At 43.3% G+C, this 20,171-nt stretch overlaps 1 long non-coding RNA gene across 1 annotated transcript in view; it reads left to right on the top strand.

The window, feature by feature from the left end:
• Positions 1–4,087: 4,087 nt before the first annotated feature.
• LOC124968328 (uncharacterized) overlaps positions 4,088–20,171 on the top strand; it is a 37,120-nt gene continuing 21,036 nt past the window's right edge. The window contains exon 1 of the long non-coding RNA XR_007105675.1: positions 4,088–4,218. This is a non-coding gene — a long non-coding RNA (uncharacterized LOC124968328). The remainder of the gene's footprint in view (positions 4,219–20,171) is intronic.

The raw sequence follows: 20,171 nt of genomic DNA, 5'->3' as shown, positions 1-20,171 counted from the left end.
GTGTCTTTTATTCCCTTTCACGGTCTCGTCTGTTTTTATGCCAGCACCAACCTGGTAATGTTACTACAGCTCTGTAGAGTAACATGAAGTCACGTGGTGTGATGCCTCTAACTTCATTCCTTTTACTCAGAATTGCTTGACTATTCTGGGTCCTTTGCTCTACATACCAACTTTAGGATTGTTTTTTCTCATTCTGAGAAGAGTATTACTGATATTTTCATAGGGGTCGCCTTGAACCTGTAGATTGCTTTTGGTAGTATGTGACACCCCATTTTAATCAGTGGATAAAAAAAACTAGGTGGGAGCAGCTGAAGGCATATACTGTCCTAGAGATTCTCTTCCAGATGGAACTTGACCCTGAGGTTCAGAGGATGAGGTCTAGCGCTGGGTCAGACCTTACTTGGAGGAGGAAGACTCATAGCACAATCAAAACCTGGAAGCAAGAATGGAGTTTCCTGGACTTTGAGAACTTGCCCAGGCAGTATATGAGAGGACACCGTGAAGACAGAAGTTCTGAAAGGTCACCAAGAATATAGGTGGGGATTAAGGATGTGTGTAAATGGGCTGGGGAGATAGCTCAGTCGGTAGAGTGCTTGCTTGCAAGCACAAGGCCCTGGGTTCAATCCCCAGCACCGCAAAAAAAAAAAAAAAAAAAAAAAAGGATGTGTGTAATTAAACCTACAGAAGTGTGCCGTGAGATGGGACATCGCACTCAAAAGTTGAGGTCTGTCACTTGCAGTACATTCTTCATGTTTCATTGAAGTCAACTTTGTAACTTTCTTGGCTTCCCTGGAGGTTTTATTTCATTTTGTTTTAATTTCTTCCTTTTTCTATACTTTTAAAATAGTTTTGGGCAGGCTGAGGCAGGAGGATCACAAGTTCAAAGCCAGCCTCAGCAATTAAGAAATTTAATGAGACCCTGTCTCAAAATGAAAGATAAAAATGGGCTGGGGATGTTGCTCAGTGGTTATGTACTCTTGGATTCAATCTCCAGTACCAAAAAAAAAAAAAAAATTTTTATTGTAAACAAATGGGATACATGTTGTTTCTCTGTTTGTACATGGAGTAAGGCATACCATTTGTGTAATCATACATTTACATAGGGTAATGTTGTTTGATTCATTCTGTTATTTTTTCCCTCCCCCCCACCCCTCCCACCCCTCTTTTCCCTCTATACAGTCCTTCCTTCCTCCATTCTTGCCCCACTCCCTAACCCTAACCCTAACCCTAACCCTAACCCCTCTCACCCCCCATTATGTGACATCATCCGCTTATCAGCGAGATCATTCTTCCTCGGGTTTTTTGAGATTGGTTTATCTCATTTAGCATGCTTTTCTCCAATTTCATCCATTTGCCTGCAAATGCCATAATTTTATCATTCTTTATGGCTGCGTAATATTCCATTGTGTGTGTGTGTGTGTGTGTGTGTGTGTGTGTGTGTGTGTGTATCAATCACAGTTTCTTTATCCATTCATCAATTGAAGGACATCTAGGTTGGTTCCACAATCTGGCTATGGTGAATTGAGCGGCAATGAACATTGATGTGGCTGTATCTCTGTAGTATGCTGATTTTAAGTCCTTTGGGTATAGGCCAAGGAGTGGGATAGCTGCATCAAATGGTGATTCCATTCCAAGTTTTCTGAGGAATCTCCATACTGCTTTCCAGAGTGGCTGCACTAATTTGCAACCCCACCAGCAATGCATGAGTGTACCTTTTTCCCCACATCCTCTCCAACACCTATTGTTGCTTGTGTTCTTGATAATTGCCATTCTAATTGGGGTGAGATGGAATCTTAGGGTAGTTTTGATTTGCATTTCTCTTATTACTAGAGATGTTGAACATTTTTTTCATATATCTGTTGATTGCTTGTACATCTTCTTCTGTGAACTGTCTGTTCATATTCTTAGCCCATTTGTTGATTGGATTATTTGTATTCTTGGTGTAGAGTTTTTTGAGTTCTTTATATATTCTGGAAATTAGCGCTCTATCTGAAGTATGAGTGGCAAAGATTTTCTCCCACTCTGTAGGCTCTCTCTTCACATTACTGATAGTTTCCTTTGCTGAGAGAAAGCTTTTTAGTTTGAATCTATCCCAGTTATTGATTCTTGCTTTTATTTCTTGTGCTATGAGAGTCCTGTTGAGGAAGTCTGGTCCTAAGCCGACATGTTGAAGATTTGGACCTGCTTTTTCTTCTATAAGATGCAGGGTCTCTGGTCTGATTCCAAGGTCCTTGATCCATTGTGAGTTGAGTTTTGTGTAGGGTGAGAGATAGGGGTTTAATTTCATTCTGTTGCATATGGTTTTCCAGTCTTTTCAGCACCATTTGTTGAAGAGGCTATCTTTTCTCCATTGTATATTTTTGGCACCTTTGTCTAGTATGAGAAAATTGTATTTATTTGGGTTTGTGTCCATGTCCTCTATTCTGTACCATTGATCTACCTGTCTATTTTGGTACCAATACCATTCCGTTTTTGTTACTATTGCTTTGTAGTAGAGTTGAAGATCTGGTATTGCGATACCACCTGCTTCGCTCTTTCTACTGAGAGGATTGCTTTAGCTATTCTGGATTTCTTATTCTTCTAGATGACTTTCATGATTGCTTGCTCTATTTCTGTAAGGTACATCATTGGGATTTTAATTGGAATTGCATTGAATCTGTATAGCACTTTTGGTAGTATGGCCATTTTGACAATATTAATTCTGCCTATCCAAGAACATGGGAGATCTTTCCATCTTCTAAGATTTTCTTTAATTTCTCTCTTTAGTGTTCTGTAGTTCTCATTGTAGAGGTCTTTCACCTCTTTTGTGAGATTGATTCCCAAGTATTTTATTTTTTTCGAGGCTATTGTGAATGGGGTAGTTTTCCTAACTTCTCTTTCTGAAGATTCATCACCTATGTATAAAAATGCATTAGATTTATGAGCATTGATCTTGTAACCTGCTACTTTACTGAATTCACTTATGAGTTCTAAAAGTTTTCTGGTGGAATTTCCAGGTTCCTCTAAATATATAATCATGTCATCAGCGAGCAGGGATAGTTTGAGTTCTTCTTTTCCTATTCGTATCTCTAAAAATTTTTTTTTTGAAATAATTTCAGATTTAAGGAAAAGTTGAAATAGAACCTAGATTCACCAGTTGAGACTAAGTTGTTCCCTTGTCCCTATATACTTCCACATGGACTTCCTGAGAAAGAGGACATTTCTTTATATAACTACATTATAATGATCAGAATTAGAAAATTTAACGCGGATGCAATCAACAAATACAGACTTTGCATTCCAATTTTGCCAGTTTCCCCAATATCGCCTTCTACTTGGCAGCACTATCCCATGGAACTTTCCATAATGCTGGGAAGGGCTCCTGAGCAGTTAGAACGTGGCCAGAGCCACTTAGACCTTTTAAAACTTTATTCTAATGAATTTTGATTTAAATCGCCACGCGGCTCAGGTAGCTATTGCTATGACAGCGCAGCTTTCCATCAAGTTCCCACCCACCTTTGTTCCTTCTGTTTTGGTTTTAAATAAACAATTTTGAAATTCACAACCTGTGGGGACAGTTCCTTTTTCTCAGAGGTCTCAGATGCACCCCCACCCCTCAATCCCCCAGGAAGACAGTCTTGTTTTTTGCTCAGCCAGCAGGGGGTTTTCATTAAAAGAAGCTTACATTTAAATGCTGCACAATGTCACCTAACATTGGGAATGTCTAGCAGGCCTGGCTCCAGGCCACCTTCCCTGCATGGCACTTCTCTACCTTCTCCAGGGCCCTTTTGTCCCTCCCGGCCGGGCGTCTGAATTCACCTGCGGTCTGACCCACGGGTGCCTTCAATCTGGGCCCGGTTACCCGCTCCCGAGTCTCGCCAAGGGCGAACAGGGGACAAATGCTTCCCAGTTGGTGATGCCCGTGCTTGGCGTTTGGAGGGCTGAGCGAAGAGCCCCAGCTAGAAACCACACCTGATTTCATTTGAATTGACGAAAATTCTTCTCGCCAAGTCTCTTCCACGCAGTCATTGCAGATTATAATAATTCCCTGCTGCGTGAACTTTCCGCCTGGGAAACGAGCGAGCAGTCGCGGCTGCTGACCGCCGCGGGTAGGAGCTGCGCCTCCTTGGCGAGCGCCGCGTTGGGGCGAGACTCGGCCCGGGACCCCGCTAGTCCCCGCCGCGCCCTGTGTCCCGCCGCCTGCAGGATTCGCCCGGGGACCCAGCCCGCGCTCTCCAGGTACGCGCGTGGGTTTAAATGTACGTTTTATTCCAAAACCGTTTTAGTTTTACTGAATTATTATGACAATACCACAGTGGGTTCCCATCCACCTGGCTCTAGTTTGCTCTTTTATCATCTTGCAGCCAAAAGAAATGTTACACTTGAAGAATCAATATTGCTACATTGTAATTAACCGAAGACCATACTTTGATTTCTTTTTTACCTAATGTCTTTTTTCTACCCCAGATCCCATCGGCGTGCTATTATATGTAATCTTTTTGTTTCTTAAGGCTCCTCAAACCGTGACAGTGTATCAAACTTTCTTTGTCGTCGGTGACCTTGACAGTTTTGAGGAGCACTGCTCAGGTATTCTGTTGTGTCCTTGAATGAGCATTTGTCCGATGTTTCCTCGTGATTAACTTGAGGTTATGCACTCTTGAGGACCACGGAGGTCCATCATATGAAGGGTGGGGACTGTCAACATGACTTCTCCTATCGTGATACCTCCCTTGCAGTAGTGTTTGTTGTCTTTCTTAGTTGTAGTTGTAGTTGGTTTTTTTTTTTTTTTTTTTTCCTTTCTCTTCTGTCCTGTACTTTTTAAAAGGTAGTCACTACCTGCATTCCACAAGTAAGGATTGTGGAGTTATGACCCACACTTCCAAGGTAAAGTACTTATATAAAACCCCTGTAACTCTTGCTGGGGATGTAGCTCAGTGGCAAGTATTGTATTCTTGCCTAGCGTGCATAAGGTTCTGGGTTCAATAACCAGAGCAGGAAAAAAAAAAGTCTAATTCTTCCACATGGAAGATTTGTCTGTTCTCTATTTATTCAGTCAGTTATTTATACTAGTCTGGACTCATAGGTATCTCGGGTTATAATCCAATACTACTTTATCTTTTTGCCTGATGGTCCCAGCTTTGGCCATCAGGACCTCTTTCAGTTGACTCCTACATCACTTTGACATGCCCCATCATTGTGGCTTGTTTTTGTTTTAGCACTTTCTGGAATGACAAGACATTTCAGACTTATCTTGTGTAGTAGTCCAAGTCCTAGCATCAGTCATTTCTCCAGGGAGTCCTGGTTCCTTTTATTGTGGGTGATATCATCAAGCAAGATCTGGCTACAGGTTATGCTTGTGTCAACTGGGTGTTGATTGGCCCTCTCAGCTGACAGAACAAGGCAGGATCACTAAGTATTTCTATGTGTAACTATCTGTACTTATATTCAACATGTATTCATGCTGATGTCTATAATTCTCATTTGTTACCATGTGTATTGTTCTATCTTCCGGCTCCAGTAGTGAAACATCTGGTTCCTATCATGCATTTACTTAATTGTTTGATTCCAGGACACATGAACAGCAAAAACAGAATGGTAAGCCATACCCCCCACAGAAACACCTTCTAGAGTTAACTGGAACACAGTGCTTATATAGTCTCTTTCACCTTTAGTCTTTTAGACACTCATTTCCAAAGTTACTTAGGAAAGCACTTTTCCCCCAACCTCTTCAGTGAGCTTTTTCATATATTTGTAATACACATTCTACATTCATTTCATCCTGATACTTTTCAACCTCTTAAATTATTTTTAAGGTTTTCATGCCTACATTAAGATGTATTCTTCATACCAGAAAGTTCTATGGATTTCGACAAATGCATAGTGTATTTTATTCTCCACCACAGTATCATATGGAGTAGTTTCACTGCCCTAAAAATTCTTCCATGTTTTACCCTCATCTCCCCTGTCCCTTCACCCACTGATCTTTTTACTGTCTCTAAGTCTTGTCTTGTAATTAGAATTATATGCAAGGAGGCCTTTCAGCCTGGCTTCTTTCACTTAACAATATGCACTTAAGATTTCACCCACACCTTTTTTCACCTTTGTTCACTTATTTTTCTCGCTGACTAAATAATTCATTGTATAGACATTCCATATTTTGTTTATCCATTCACCTGCTGAAGGGCATCTTGATTGCTTCCAATTCTTGACCAGTAGGAATAAAGCTTCTATAACATTCATTTGGAAGTTGTCGTGTGGACATCAGTTTTCAAAGCAAGTGAATACCTAGGAGGATTGCTGGATCCTATGGCAAACCTAAGCTTAGATACTGCTAAACTGTCCCCCAAAGGGGCTATACCATGTTACATTTCTACTAGCAAGGAACAAAAAGTTCCTGTTGTTCCATATCTTTGCCAGCAATTTGTATTGTCAATTTGGGGATTTTAGTCATTCTAATAGGAGTTTAGTGGTAAACCCTTTTTATTTTTTTTTTTATTTTTTTTTTTTTTAATGCGACGCTTTTTGCAGGGAGATGCTTATAATAAACTACAAGGAAATTAAGTGAAATGAATAGGAAATAGATATTCCACATATCTGGAAGGAATTTTTATTGTGCTATTTTACTCCTGTATCAAACTTAGTTTTATGTTGCAACTGAACAGTTTCCTTTATTTAAAAAAAAAAAAAAAAAAAAAAAAAGGAAGTATACAGGGGTTTTGGGCATAGCTCAGTGATAAAGCACTTGCCTAACATATGTGAGGCCCTGAGTTCCATCCCCTGCACCGAAGGGGGAAAAAAAAAGACTGAAATGGAAGTGCACAAACTTATTTTGACAGACAAAATTTTTCCTATCTCTAAATTTAAGTAGAATTTATCTTGTGCATTTGGAGCTAACAGGCACTGGGTGTCATAAAAGACAGCATCTTCAACCAGTTAAACAACTGCAGCAACATCAGGCAGAAATTCCTTTCATTTGCCTTCCGTGGAAGCTGCCCTCCATTTCTTCTTAGAGTTACACTTTGCAGAAATGGTGACTGAGAGCACTAGCATGTCGCTCTATAAAGATTTTTAGAACAGATAGGATGATCTGGATCTATTGAACCCTGAGAAATACTCGATAATGAAACTGAATGAAGGCAGTGTAGACACCATTTTACTTGGTGGCGTGGTGGTGGCCATTTCTCCTAGTGGCTCCCAAAGCTCTTCTAATTTTCTTGTATTGAATGATAGGAGAAGAAACACCTTTGCCCACTGCAAACCCAACAGGTTTCTTTCCACAGTAGCTGTAACTCAGAATTTCTTAGGTTTTGTTTTGCTGTTCTTTGGAGAAGTCTTGACTTTCATACAGTTTTGAAGGGATAGTGGAGTCTCTCTGCTGTATTTTCAGGAGTCTCTAAAATTGGATTTGAAGGAATTTCTGAAATTGTGACCTCTTGGCTCTGGTTTTATTTTGTGCTGGCTGTGTGCGTGAGGGTTAATGCTGTGCATTTACTGTTCACCTAACAACTGTGGAAAAGAGCTAGGTGTTCGGAATGAGTAAGTGTAATGAGCCATAACTCCTCTACCCAAATTCAAAGGAGCAAGAAGTTTCTTGATAATATTACACATGGATTTCCACAGTGTGGCCTGAAGACAAGACAGGCAGCTCAAAGTGGCCTGACAGGCCTATTTGCTGTGTCAGTCACAAGATGGAGAGAAGCAAGTGAACTAATGCTGCTATGTGCCCGTCCTGTTTTTCTTTCTTTTCGTTTCTTTTTTTCCTTTTCTTTTCTTTTCTTGTTGGAGGGCCAGGGATTGAACTCAGGGGCACTAAACCATCCCCAGACCTTTTTTTGTATTTTTTAAATCTAGAGATAGTGTCTCATTGAGTTGTTAAGTGCCTTGCTTTTGCTGAGGCTGGCTTTGAACTTGTGATCCTCCTGCCTCAGCCTCCGAAGCTGCTGGAATTACAGACTTGGGCTACAGTGCCCAGCTACATGCAGTCTTTTACAAAGACTTTAGGCAGAGTGCACTATTAGAGGGGAAAAAAAGTAACAGGGTGTCAGTAGCTATTTAGACAGAAAGACAATAATGCTTTTTCCAGCATGTCCTTTTATGCCTGTTTGCTGTGAAACTTTCCAAAGCTAATGAGATATTAAATGTGTTTTGTTGAGGGAAGAAACTGATTAGTCTTTGGTTTGATTTTTAATGTAATTGGCAAGGAAAGAACACAGTTTAAATTTTGGAAGTAATTTCCATTCAGAGCCCTTGAAAGCATGATTGGACTTGTGAAGGACACAGAGACCTGAGCACAGTTGGCTGGGAACCCCGCTGGCAGATGTGATGTGGAACTTCTGCTCTGGAGGGGGTTCATCACATGACCTTCCTTGTGTTTCTGGGGAGCCTCTCTCCCTCATTCAGATAGAGATCGCTTTAGTTTCAACATACAGGTGTGGTGGCTTTCAAAGGCAGTTCTCACTCTGGTAAGGGTTCTGGAATTTGGGGTTTGCAGTCATCCTGACATAGGAAAGACAAACTGCTTCTTCGGTATCCTCACTCACAACACCAAGTCCTTCCAGAACACTTTGCTTCTTCCTAGGGTGAGTGAGCACCAGATCCCACAAGTGAAGGGCTCAGTCCCACAAGGCCACCCCCGCTTCTGATGCCAGTTGTGAGTTGAAGTTGTCAGTGTCTGGCTATGAATCAGAGGTTCTGGTGACCCCCTCCTCACATTGGAACATTTGCTAGAACAGCTCTCAGAACTCAGGGAAGCTGTTAGGTTTACTGGTTTACCATCAAAGATATCACAAAGGATACAGAGGAACCACCAGGCAAAAGAGACACAGGGTAAGGTCTGGAAGGGTCCTGGGCCCAGGGGCTCCCATCCTCTAGGAGCTTTGGTGTGCCACGCTCCCAGCACATGGTTGTATGACCAACTCAGAAGCTGTCTGAACCCCATTGTGAGTCTTCCTCACAAGGCATGATGAATGAAGAACCCACCTGTGGGTGTTGGGGGAGGGAGGCTGAAAATTCCCAAGCTTCTAATCACAGCTTGGCCTTTCTGGTGATCAACTCCATCCATCCAGGAGTCCACCAAGAGTGGCCTCATGAGAGCAAAAGTTGCTCCTACCATCCAGGAAATTGCAAGGGATTTATGAGGTCTGTGCCAGGAATCAGAGGCAGAGACCAAATGTATGTGTTTTTAATGTCATGTCCTTGGCATATGATTTATGCCAGCAATGAATAATCAACTTATGTCAAACTCATAGAATACAGAGTTACATGTTGTGTGATACATAAATCACACATAGGGCTGACATAGGGCACTTGTCATTCTGGACTCCGGGGATTTTTAAATTCATGTGAGTTGCTTATTTATAAATAGCACCAAAACAAATTCTGTTGTTCCCCTTTCGGATGTGTGTGGGTGGTAAAGTTGGAAGAGTCCAAGCTTCGTTCAACCTTAGTGGGCTTGAAAAGAGAACTGCTGGCTTAAAAAGTAGTTTCACAGCAATTTCCTGAGATGCTCAGGCTACATTTGGAAGATTGTCATACAAGATAATTTTGTGTGTGTAAAATTCCCACGTGAGTGGGATAAGAGCTTCCTAATCCAAACCTGGGGAGGCTAGATTTTTTCCCCAGGTTCCTGTCATGTCCTCAAAGAGAGCTAGACATTTTGATTGTCACATGACAGATTAAGCAGGTAAAGAATAAAAATAGATAATGCATCTGTGAGTACATGGAAGTAGCTTCTCATTACTGAATATATCTATGCATCAGGTGTGATGGTAATTCTGGTGATGATGAGAGTCATGTCAGAATTCAAGTGGAAAACTGATGTTTCACAGCTGATAGATGCTTGCAATGGTTGAACAAGTTGGGGGGAAGCAGAAGAAATATTGAACTACTTGCATTAAAATGTAGAAGCAGCCAGGTACAGCAGCACACACCTATAATCTCAGTAACTCAGGAGGCTGAGGCAGGAGGATCCCAAATTCAAGGCCAACTTGGGTTACTTAGCAAGACCCTGTCTCAAAATAAAAAAATACAAGGGCTGGGGATGTGGTTTGATGGCAGAGAACTCCTGGGTTCAATCCCCGATACTACAGTGTATAAAACTAACTAGGCAAAACTTTGCTTCCTTCTCCTCAGAGAGGAGGGAAACTTTGAGACAGCTTTTGACTGTTGAGTCATTTCAAACCAAGGCCCAGCGCTTCCTGGAAAACAAGGCTCTGGGCCAGTTTGCCAAACCCAGCCCTGGCTGGTGCTACATTAAGTTCTCCTACTACAACCAGAAGCAAGAAAGAGGACAATTTGCTTAGGGGCAGACTGAGGTTGTGAGGACTTTGTTCCAACATTCACTGAAGTTCTAGGGTAGAAGTAATGTTTAAAACCACCCAGCGTGTGCTACTTTGGTATGGTGGCCCTAAAAATCTAATACACACTGTATTTAGATTATCTTGGCTGGGCCTGGTGGTACATGCCTGTAGTGTCATCAGATTGGGAATCTGAGGTAGTAGGATTACAGGTTTAAGACCAGCCTGCGCAACTTAGTGAGACCCTGTCTCAAAACTTGAAAAGGAGCCAGGCATGGTGGTGCACACCTGTAATCCTAGCAACTTGGGAACTTAAGGCAGGAGAATCATGAGTTTAAGACCAGCCTCCCCAACTTAGGCCCTAAGCAACTTAGCAAGACATTGTGTCAGTATAAAAAAATTTTTTTAAAGGACTGGGTTATGGCTCAGCAATTAAGTACCTCTGGATTCAGTCCCCAATACCTAGCAAAAGAATAAAATAAGGACTGAGAATATAGCTCAGTGGCAAACTGCAACGCCTGCCCCCCCCCCAAAAAAAAAAAAAAGATTAATCTGAGCTACATTTTAGCACACCCCATCGTTTGTTTTCTTCTGGGTTTAGCTTGCATAGTCTCTGAGGAGTGCTTTTGATCTCCAGGGTAAGTACTCAATGTTAGGTAAATGAGAAAGAACTTATGACATCCATCCTCAAGTTGCTTTCATTGGACAATAACCTTGACTTTGGATCTCCTAAGTGTCAGATACTGAGTCAAGCACTGGAGAATAATAATAATAATAATAATGAGGAGGAGGAGGAGGAGGAGGAGGAGGAGGAAGAGGAGGCGGCGGCAGCACAGTTCTTGTACTAAAAAAAAATCATTTGGGACTGAAAACTGACACAGCTCCAGACCACCGTGATGACTGCTTTAAAGAGGACCTTAGGCTTCCTTGAAATCAGAACCGCTTGGAAGTTGTTAAGCACCTGACGGCCCGGCCCCAACCTAAAGCCATTGATTCAGCAGGTTTCCAGCAGAGCCTTAGAGTCTGTTTCTAGCAAGTTCCCAGGTGCTATTATTGCTGGCTGGAGACCACGCTAGGGCCATGCCTGGGAGGATGGTTGCAAATGCCAAATGTCTATGTTGCAAAGGCACAGGCACCACAGTGCTGCTGCTGCGGGGTTTGTTTTGTTATTTTGTTGTTGTTGTTTGTTTTTCTTTTGAGGGGGTACCAGGGATTGAACCCCAGGGCACTTACATCCCCTGAGCCACATCCCCTGTCCTTTTTTATATTTTATTTAGAGACAGGGGCTCACTGAGTTGCTTAGGGCCTTCCTAAATTGCTGAGAATGACTTTGAACTCCAAATCCTCACGTTTCCGCTTCCCAAGCCACTGGGATTACAGGCACGCACCACTGCATCTGACCTTGCAGCAGAGTTTTGAAGAACGAGGAGGGTTAGCCGCAGAAATAGGAAGGTGATTCTAAGCAGTAAGACTGGTGTATGCACTCTCAAGACTCCATGATCTGATGGGGTCTCCTCCTAACCTTTCAAAATGTCATAGAACCGAGTGAAAATCACTGTTCTGGGCAATGGGAACCATTAGAGAGACCTAACAGGGACTTCAATGATCAAACCTATGATTGTAACCAGTTGGTCTGATAGCACCACAGAAGACTAGACTAGGGAGAGAACACAGGCTGAGAAAAGATGCAGAGTATAAGCCCGGGAGAAAGAGGATGGGGTCATATATTAGTAGGCTGCTTTAACAAATTACCACAGGCTGGGTGGCCTGAACAACAGACACTTACTTCTCACCGTTTTGGAGGCTGGAGTCTAAGATGAGGCTGCCAGCAGAGTTGGGATGTGGTGAAGGCCTTGTGCTTGCGAGGCGAGCACTGTACCAACTGAGCTATCTCCCGTTGGAGATGATGGTTGCAGATGGCCACCTTCTCGTTGGCACATGGTGGGAAGAGGGCCAGCTAGCACTAATTCCGTTCAAAGGACCCCACCTCCAACTACCTTCACATCGGAGATTAGAATTCAACATACGAATCTGGGGTGTGGGCGCCCACATTTAGTCCATAACAAGTAGCTCAAAAGGATAGCTGTATCAGAGACTCCATCTGTAGGACTTGGTGATCCCACTGGGGATAAACCCTTGGTTACAAAGAATTTCATTCAATGACCTGCTCATTTCCCTCACTGCTGTATCAGTCAACTAAAAGATTGACTTCCTTCTAATAAATGAGGTTCCCATCTCAGACCATGCCTTAGGTGGGTCGGGAAAGGGTCTCCAAGCTCTAGCTATATAGGAAAAGGGGAATAAAACTGGATAGCAGCTTAGAAGACACTTCCTTGGAAAGCACTAATCAGAGACCTTAGGTGGGGAAACAATGTGGCCTTAGCACTTCTCTGAGGAGGGTCAAAGACTGAGATCCTCAACTTTCTAGTTCCAGGTTCTCCTGGTTTGTCTCCTACCCTTTGGACCATTCTCCCTCAGCCTTCTCTGCAGGTTCCTCAGCCTCTATCTCATCATTACATGCTGACAGCCTTCAGGGGTCCTGGTCTGTTCATGGCCTGCTTTCTCGCTAGGTGATTTCATTGACTGTCATTGCTTGGCACCTGCTGACAAATCTCCATTTCCTGCTTGTCATCTTTTTAAGTTCACTAGACTTGAACATCCAAGTGCTTATTTCAAATAGACTTTTTGATGTTGTATCAGCTAGCTTTTGCCACAGTAATGATATATAATGAAAAACCACGAAACCTCAAGGGCACGCAGTAATAAGTATTTATTGCTCAAGTGATGGGGGCACCTTGCTAGGCAGTCTTGCTGAACTTGGTTGAGCCTGTTCACATCTTGGGTTCAGCTGGATGCTGTCTGAGCCAGGCTGACCATGGCTCAATGACCGGGTTAGCCATGTTCTGCTGTAAGCACCTCTCATCCTCCAGCAACCTAACCTGGGCATGTTCTTCTGGCCAAGGCTTCATAACACCTAGGCTCAGGCCTGGAACACAGAGACCCAGGATGTGGCTAAGTGTCTGCCCAGAACTGGCACACCAACATTTCCACTGCTTTCTACTGGCCAAACCAAGTCACAAAACCAGCCCAGACTCAAGGAAGGCAGAGATGTAGGTGAGAGAAACAAAGGTCATGGATACAGGTAAAGGAGGAAAACTAAGGATTTCAACACGGAGTCTACCCCAGATGTTTGTGAGCATTGATATATATTGATGATATTGAATTCATGATCTCCCCTTTCCATGTTAAATCAATCTTAGCATGACACTCTCATGGCCACACCTCGTGTACCCACAAACCTGTGCATTGTTTTTCTACTTCCCACACCTCCCCTCTCCCTACAGAGCTCCACTTGATCTGCCCTAACCCATCTGTGACTACTGTAAACACTGGGATTTTTCCTGAGAAACAGACTAATACACGCACATATGCATACAGTCATGAATGCATGCATGCACACACACAGGAACTGGCTTAGGTAGGTAACTATGGGAAGTCCAAAATCCACAGGACAACTATTGAGATAAGAGTTGATGTTGCAGCTGGATGTGGTGGCACATGCTTATAATCCCAGCGACTACGGAGGCTGAGGCAGGAGGATAGCAAGTCCGGGGCCAGCCTCAGCAATTTAGCAAGGCCCTAGGCAACCTAGTGAGACCCTGTCTCAAAATATATAATAAAAAGGGTTGGGGATGTGACTCAGTGGTTAAGCATCCCTGGGTTAAATCCCTGGTTACCCTACCACCACCACCAAAAAAAAGAGTTGCAGATTTAAGTCTGAAATCCAAGAGGCAGGCCAGCAATCTGGAAACTCAGGCAGGATTTCTATGGCAATCTTGAGGTAGGATTCCTTCTTCTCTGGGGAAACCTTGGGGTTTTCTCCTAAGGCCTTCAGCGGACTGAATGAGGCCCACCCATTTTATGGAGAGAAATCTGCTTCAAAGACTGATTTAAATTAGTCACATCTACAAAGTTCCTTCACAGCAACATCTACACTAGCATCTGACTAAACACCTGGTCACTATAGCCTAGCCAAGCTGACACATGAAGCTAACCATCATACCTTCTTCCTGGATATTCCCTCAGTCTCTGGTGCCTTGAGGCCTTTGTTCATTCTACTTTGCCTGCTCTTCAGTTACCCGGTATCTCAGCTCAAGGATCACACCCTAAGGAAACTCTGCCCACTTCTTGCAACTTAGTATCCCCTGGTACGGCCCTCCTCGGCTTCCTATATTTTCTTTTCCCAATCCTTTGTATACTTTAAAATAATATGAATGTTAATAATTAATTTAGACTAGAAGCTCCTCAGGGTACCTTGGTATTCCCACAGTGCCTGGCATTTGAAAGCCTGTGACCTCTCTAAGTGATGTAGAAAACTGGAAGGTTCTCAGAGAGCCCTGTGCACAGGTCAGGAGTCTGAGCTGAGGTTTAGGAACCTCACCCAGGTCAGACAGCAGGATTTAGTATGAGGTCTGTAATACATCAAGGTCCCATTCTGAGCTGGCTCACTTATTCTGCCTTAGTAAGAAAGTCAGAGAGTGCTCAGGGTGTAACTCAGAGCGCTTGCCTGGTATGCCTGAGGCCCTTGGCTTTGATCCCCAGAACCACAAAAAAAAAAAAAAAAACCCTCTCTCTGACCTCAGTCTCAAAATTCACAAATGAAACCCATGTGAAGAAGGAGCTGCTTTTCACCAGTAAATGTGGCAAGACCAGGGGCTTAAAGATGGATATCAAAAGCAACAATCTCATGCCTCCCCTTTCCCCACAGTCCTCTTGGTCTTAGGAGAAACTTTTAAGACTAGATAATAACAAAGGCAACTGTGTATCAAATATTTCTTATGTGCCCAAGGCTGTCCCAGTGTGCTTTTGGTGTATCTCATGCAAACGTCACCTACTTGTGTGCTGGTGTTCATCCCCTTTTAGATATGGGGAAACTGAGAAGCGGAGAGTTTAAGTAACTGTACCAAATCTTATATCTGGTTAATGACAGATCTAGAGTTTCAATCTAAATAGAAAACACCCACTGCCTGTGTTCGTTACTTTTCAGAAGAAAGCCTTGATAGGTTTAAAGCTGTACAATTAAAAAGAAAAGAAAAAGCCACAAAAATGTGAATCACATAGGTAATTTTAACTTTCTTAGTAGCCACAATTTTTTTAAAAAGGGAAAAATTTATTTATAATTTTATTTAGCCTTGCATGTCCAAAACTCTTCAACATGTACTCAGTATAAATAATTAGAAAATACTTGACATTGTTTTTTCATACTTAGTCTTTGAAATCTGATAAGTATTTTTTTAAACCTCTCAGTTTTTATTAGCCACATTTCAAGAGCTCAACAGTATTTGCATTTAGTGTTTACCATATCAGGTCTAAAGTCACCAAACTAGTCTTAGTTTCTATCCACTAGACCCCTGTCCCCCCATATATACACAGTGTCCCAATTGGGGCAGTCAAGCTATGCCTTTTTTCTTATTTAATTTTTCTTTTTCTTGGGGGGGGGGGGGCGCGGAGTGGAGAGGTGTGTACAGGAGATTTAGCCCAGGGGCAATTTGCCACTGAGCTACATCCCCAGTCCTTTCTATTTTTTATTTTGAGACAGGGTCTCATTAAGTTGCTTAGGGCCTCATTAGGTTGCTGAGGCTGATCTTGAGATTTTGATCCTCCTGTCTCAGCCTCTGATTGCTTTGGGATGCCAACCAACTACTAGAAGACCTGAGCTTCTCTCTCAACTCAGCCTTGGGAGTTCAAGGGTTATCAACCGTTCTCCTAAACTTCAGCTATCTTTTGCTCCATAGACAAAAATCTGGATTCTACAGCCCCTCTCTGACTAGGATTTGGACTGGCAGCTGGCTGGGCGGCCAGAGCCATGTGCTCACCCTGAGCCTCTTGCTCCCTCTCAGCCTGGAGCGAGTCCAGACTGGTGAGTCAGAGCCTGAATTATGAGTAATCCAGAAGGTCCTGGAACAATTGTCTTCCCAGCTAGATTTGAATCGCCTGATTCTCTCTGAGATCAGATCAAGTTGGAGGGGTTGGTTCTGGCTGTTGGCAGGAAGGGCTCCCTGCCCAGATTTCTCATCTGGTCCTTCCTTGCCTTCTTGGCTCCTAGACAGTCCAGGCATTTGGCAGAGGGAACTTGAATTTTCTGGAATTGCTTTTGCAGGGAATTTGTTGTAAACTAATCAGCCCCTTCACACATCTTCCTTTCACTCAAGGTTTGGCTCATTGGTTTTGGGTCTCTTGCTTTCCCTCTCACCTGCCCTGCCCCCAATTCTTTTCCTTTAAAAAGCTCTAACCACTAAAACATAACTCAGGAAAATTGAGAGTGGTTTAAATAAAATAATCAAAAGAAGATTCCGATTATGGTGTGTTGTCCATCTCTCACTTGACTGAGACCAATCTCTACCTTATTCTACTTCTAGGCCCTTCTTCCCGTAATATTGGCAGAGACTTACACGCTGGTGCAAAATTTTAAATTCTTACCAAAAAAAGTGATCCAACCCTAGAGGGACTCTAATGTTGAAAACAAAATATAACAATGGAGTTAATTAGCATTGCATGGCTCACAAAACCCTCTCCAGGGGCTCCTTCTCAGATTTAAATCAGGGCCCCCTTGCAAGATGGGACAGCTCCCACAGCGAGACCCTTTCCACCAACTGCTCTCAGCCACCGTTTTTCATCCTTCTTCTTTGGCTCTGGGAGAAGTAACAGCTGAGGCTGCAACAGTGGGCAGCATTCACCAGCTGCATGCTAATGGCGGCGGCCCTGCCCAGCCCACCTCCCGCTTCCCCCAGCCCTCCTTAACCCTTTAGGCTCACTCCTAGTTCCAGCCTTGGTGGCCTCAGGCAGTTTCCTGGGCAGCCTTTAGGTAAGCCTGGACTTTTCCAGGTAGGAGAGGAAGCGAGGAAGGCCTCTGGCCCAAGTTATCCTCCCTGTTCTCCCTAGGAAGGTCATTTCCTAACAGACCCTGCCATTGTTTATGCCCTGGCCATGGGTGAGGGGCTTCTGAGAGTCCCTGCAGGCTCACACAATCCTCCCTGGTAGGCATTACAGTCTCCATTACAGAAACGAGGAAACAGACTCAAAGACAGGAAATGATATTTCAAAGGTTGACCCTGTGTAAGGGATCAGCCTGACATTCCAACCTAGATCTGTTTTCTCCAAAGTGCTGTGCGGTTCCTCATCCATCCCCAGACCCAAGAGGCAGAGCTGCCCCTGCAACCATTACTACTACTAATACTAGTGGTAATGATAGGAGCAGAGAATGCTTTGTGACGGATTGTATTTTTTCTAAGATGGATAACTAAATCCATCTTTAAAATCCAACACAGAAGTCCCTGGTCAGAGCTGTTAAGTGTTGGGGTATGGGTCTGCTCTGTGGGTGCTGTTCCATCTCATGTACACACCCTGATTTAGATCTGAGGAGCTGCTCGAGGGGACTTTATGAACCATGCTATGATACCATTTTCTCTCTCTCTCTCTATATATATATATAGATAGATAGACAGATAGATAGATTGTAAGGGATCCCATGGAAACCATGCCGGACATGGGAAATCACATAAGGGAGTTTATTAAGCAAACAGAGTGTCTCCCTGCAGAGTAAGAGAGAAAATGAGAGGAAAAGAAAGAGAAGGAGAAAGGGCGTGCGCTAGAGAGAGTGTGCAAGCCAGGAGGACGGAGAAAGTGAGGAGGACAGACAGAAGGATGGGAAAAGATGGCGGGGTAGCTACAGTAAAGCAGTTGAATTCCGCCGGGCTAACAGGGGACCAATAACAGAGAAGGATACTTGCAAGCTGACTGATGAACCAATAGCTAGCTAGGATGTTCACAGATTGACAAGTGGTTGGGAGGCGGGGAAAATGGCTGCACCTGATGGGCGGGGGAGCAGCTTTATACATTACATTCCCCCGTTTCTGTTTTTATAAGAAAATCTTTTGTTCTCTAGTTCTTTCTGAAGCCTTCTCTCTCCTTCCTGCCTAAGTGACTGGGTCTGGTTTTGCAGGTGAGATGTAAAAAGTCCATTTTCCTAGGGGTAGTCTTCCACTTGCAGACTTCCAGAGGCACTTGGTTTTCATGGACTTCATTTCCTCGATTTGACTGATTCCCCATCTCTACACTAACTGCCTGTCCCCAATTCTGGCTTCATTCACCCCTCTAATTTTAGGAACTCCTTTGCTGTAGGGAAAGGGAGTTGATGACCACTCTGGCTTCTTTGAGCTGGAAGCGGGCAGCGTGGGGCAAGCAGTTTGGAGTTCCCTTTTTAGAAATCGGGTCAATTGAGGGGTCCAAGGTAGAAGTTCGGTTGGGGAAGAGCAGGTTGTAAAGGCATCTGGGGATGGGTGCTTCTATGAGAGAAGAACAAAAAGACATGAGTACTGAAATGAGATTGATACAATATAAATGTTGCAGAATCTGGAACATGCCAATACATATCATAAAGATGACAGAAGTCAATAGTTTCTCACCAGGGGGTGGAAGAACTGAGAAGTTGTCCCCATAACAAGGCCTAGCAAAGGCTGGAGAGGACAAGGCCTTTATTTGGGAACTTTAACATTGTCCAGGTTATCAGGAATGTAAACCCAACATTTAGTAGAGATCTCTATACTTCTGTTACTAGCAAACATAGATTATGCCTACCTGTGTCTGTAGGCTTTAAATTGACTAAAACTTCTGACTCTGGCAGTTTCTCTTGATAGTTATCAGGCACATTTGCCTAAGAATCTCTTTTGTAACTTTTAGTCTTTATTCTAGTGGGCTAACACAAGTGTACATCTTAAGTTACATTTAAGTATTATTTCTTTTAAATGCCCAAGAATAGCTATATTTTGATTTTAACTGTTTTGCTAGGTGTTTAAGATCAAGTTGGTCAAAGTGACCTGTTCCTGTCTGTTAAAGAGTCAGCTGAGTTCCCACAGGGGTCACTCATAGAGAACTTAAGAGCAGCTTCTTAGCTCCATTAGTGCCATTTGGTTAGGCAGGGTCTTCTCGATGAGGTGGCTTCCCTTGAAAGCACCAGGGATGTCTCCCTTTTTCCTTGACCCTCCTCTGCAGCAGGTGCACTGAGTGGCTCTTCCTCTAGTGGCCTCATCAATCTCCTTGATCAGGAGATTGTGTGACCCAGAGTTGCAGACCTCCTTAGAGAACTCCTCTTGTTCCCTGGGTTCAGGCTGACTTTGAGGGCAAGACCCAAATATGGATCTTGACCTCTGTATTTAATCTCAATCTCTAAGTTTGATCTTAACCATCAAGCAAGTCAGTATCACCAGTCATTAAGCAAGAGTACTGGACTTTAACTTCAATATCTATAACTTTAATTATTTACCCCCTTTTATCTAATTGGGGTCTACATTATCTATCCTATAGGTGATGGCTTACTAGGGGGAGCAGTTTTGTGCATTACATTGATAGATAGATTGATTGATTGATTGATCTACATCACACATATAGAATCTCCCATCTGAATACTCTTAGGATGTGACTAACACTTGTCCCATTGAAAGGTCATCTGTTCCCCTCCCCTTGAACCCAAGTGCATTAAAACTACTCCAAACAACAGAATTCCAAGGTAGTGGTGCTGCTCTATGACTCTTGAGGTTAAATCATGAAGGATGCAGGGGCTTCCCAAGGCCGCATTCATCTCAGTGCTCAGCCCAGGGAAGATCTGCTTCCATGTTCACTCATGTGCTTCAGGACCTGGCTGCTGGCTGGACAGATCAGCTCCCTGCCACATGAGCTCTCCTTAGGATTACTCACCACACGGAAGCTGCTTTCCCACAAGAGCTGGGAGGAGGGGAGAGGAAGAGAAGCTGTGGTCTTTTTGTAGCTGAATCTCAGAAGTGCCCCCTCCCACCACCATCCACCAGATCCACACACAAAGGGATGAGGTCACACAAGGCG

Source organism: Sciurus carolinensis, chromosome 17 (genome assembly GCF_902686445.1).
Source record: "Sciurus carolinensis chromosome 17, mSciCar1.2, whole genome shotgun sequence".
NCBI classification, from domain to species: domain Eukaryota; kingdom Metazoa; phylum Chordata; class Mammalia; order Rodentia; family Sciuridae; genus Sciurus; species Sciurus carolinensis.
The sequence above is the reverse complement of the archived record's forward strand: the minus strand, read 5'-3'. Positions and strand labels throughout refer to the sequence as shown.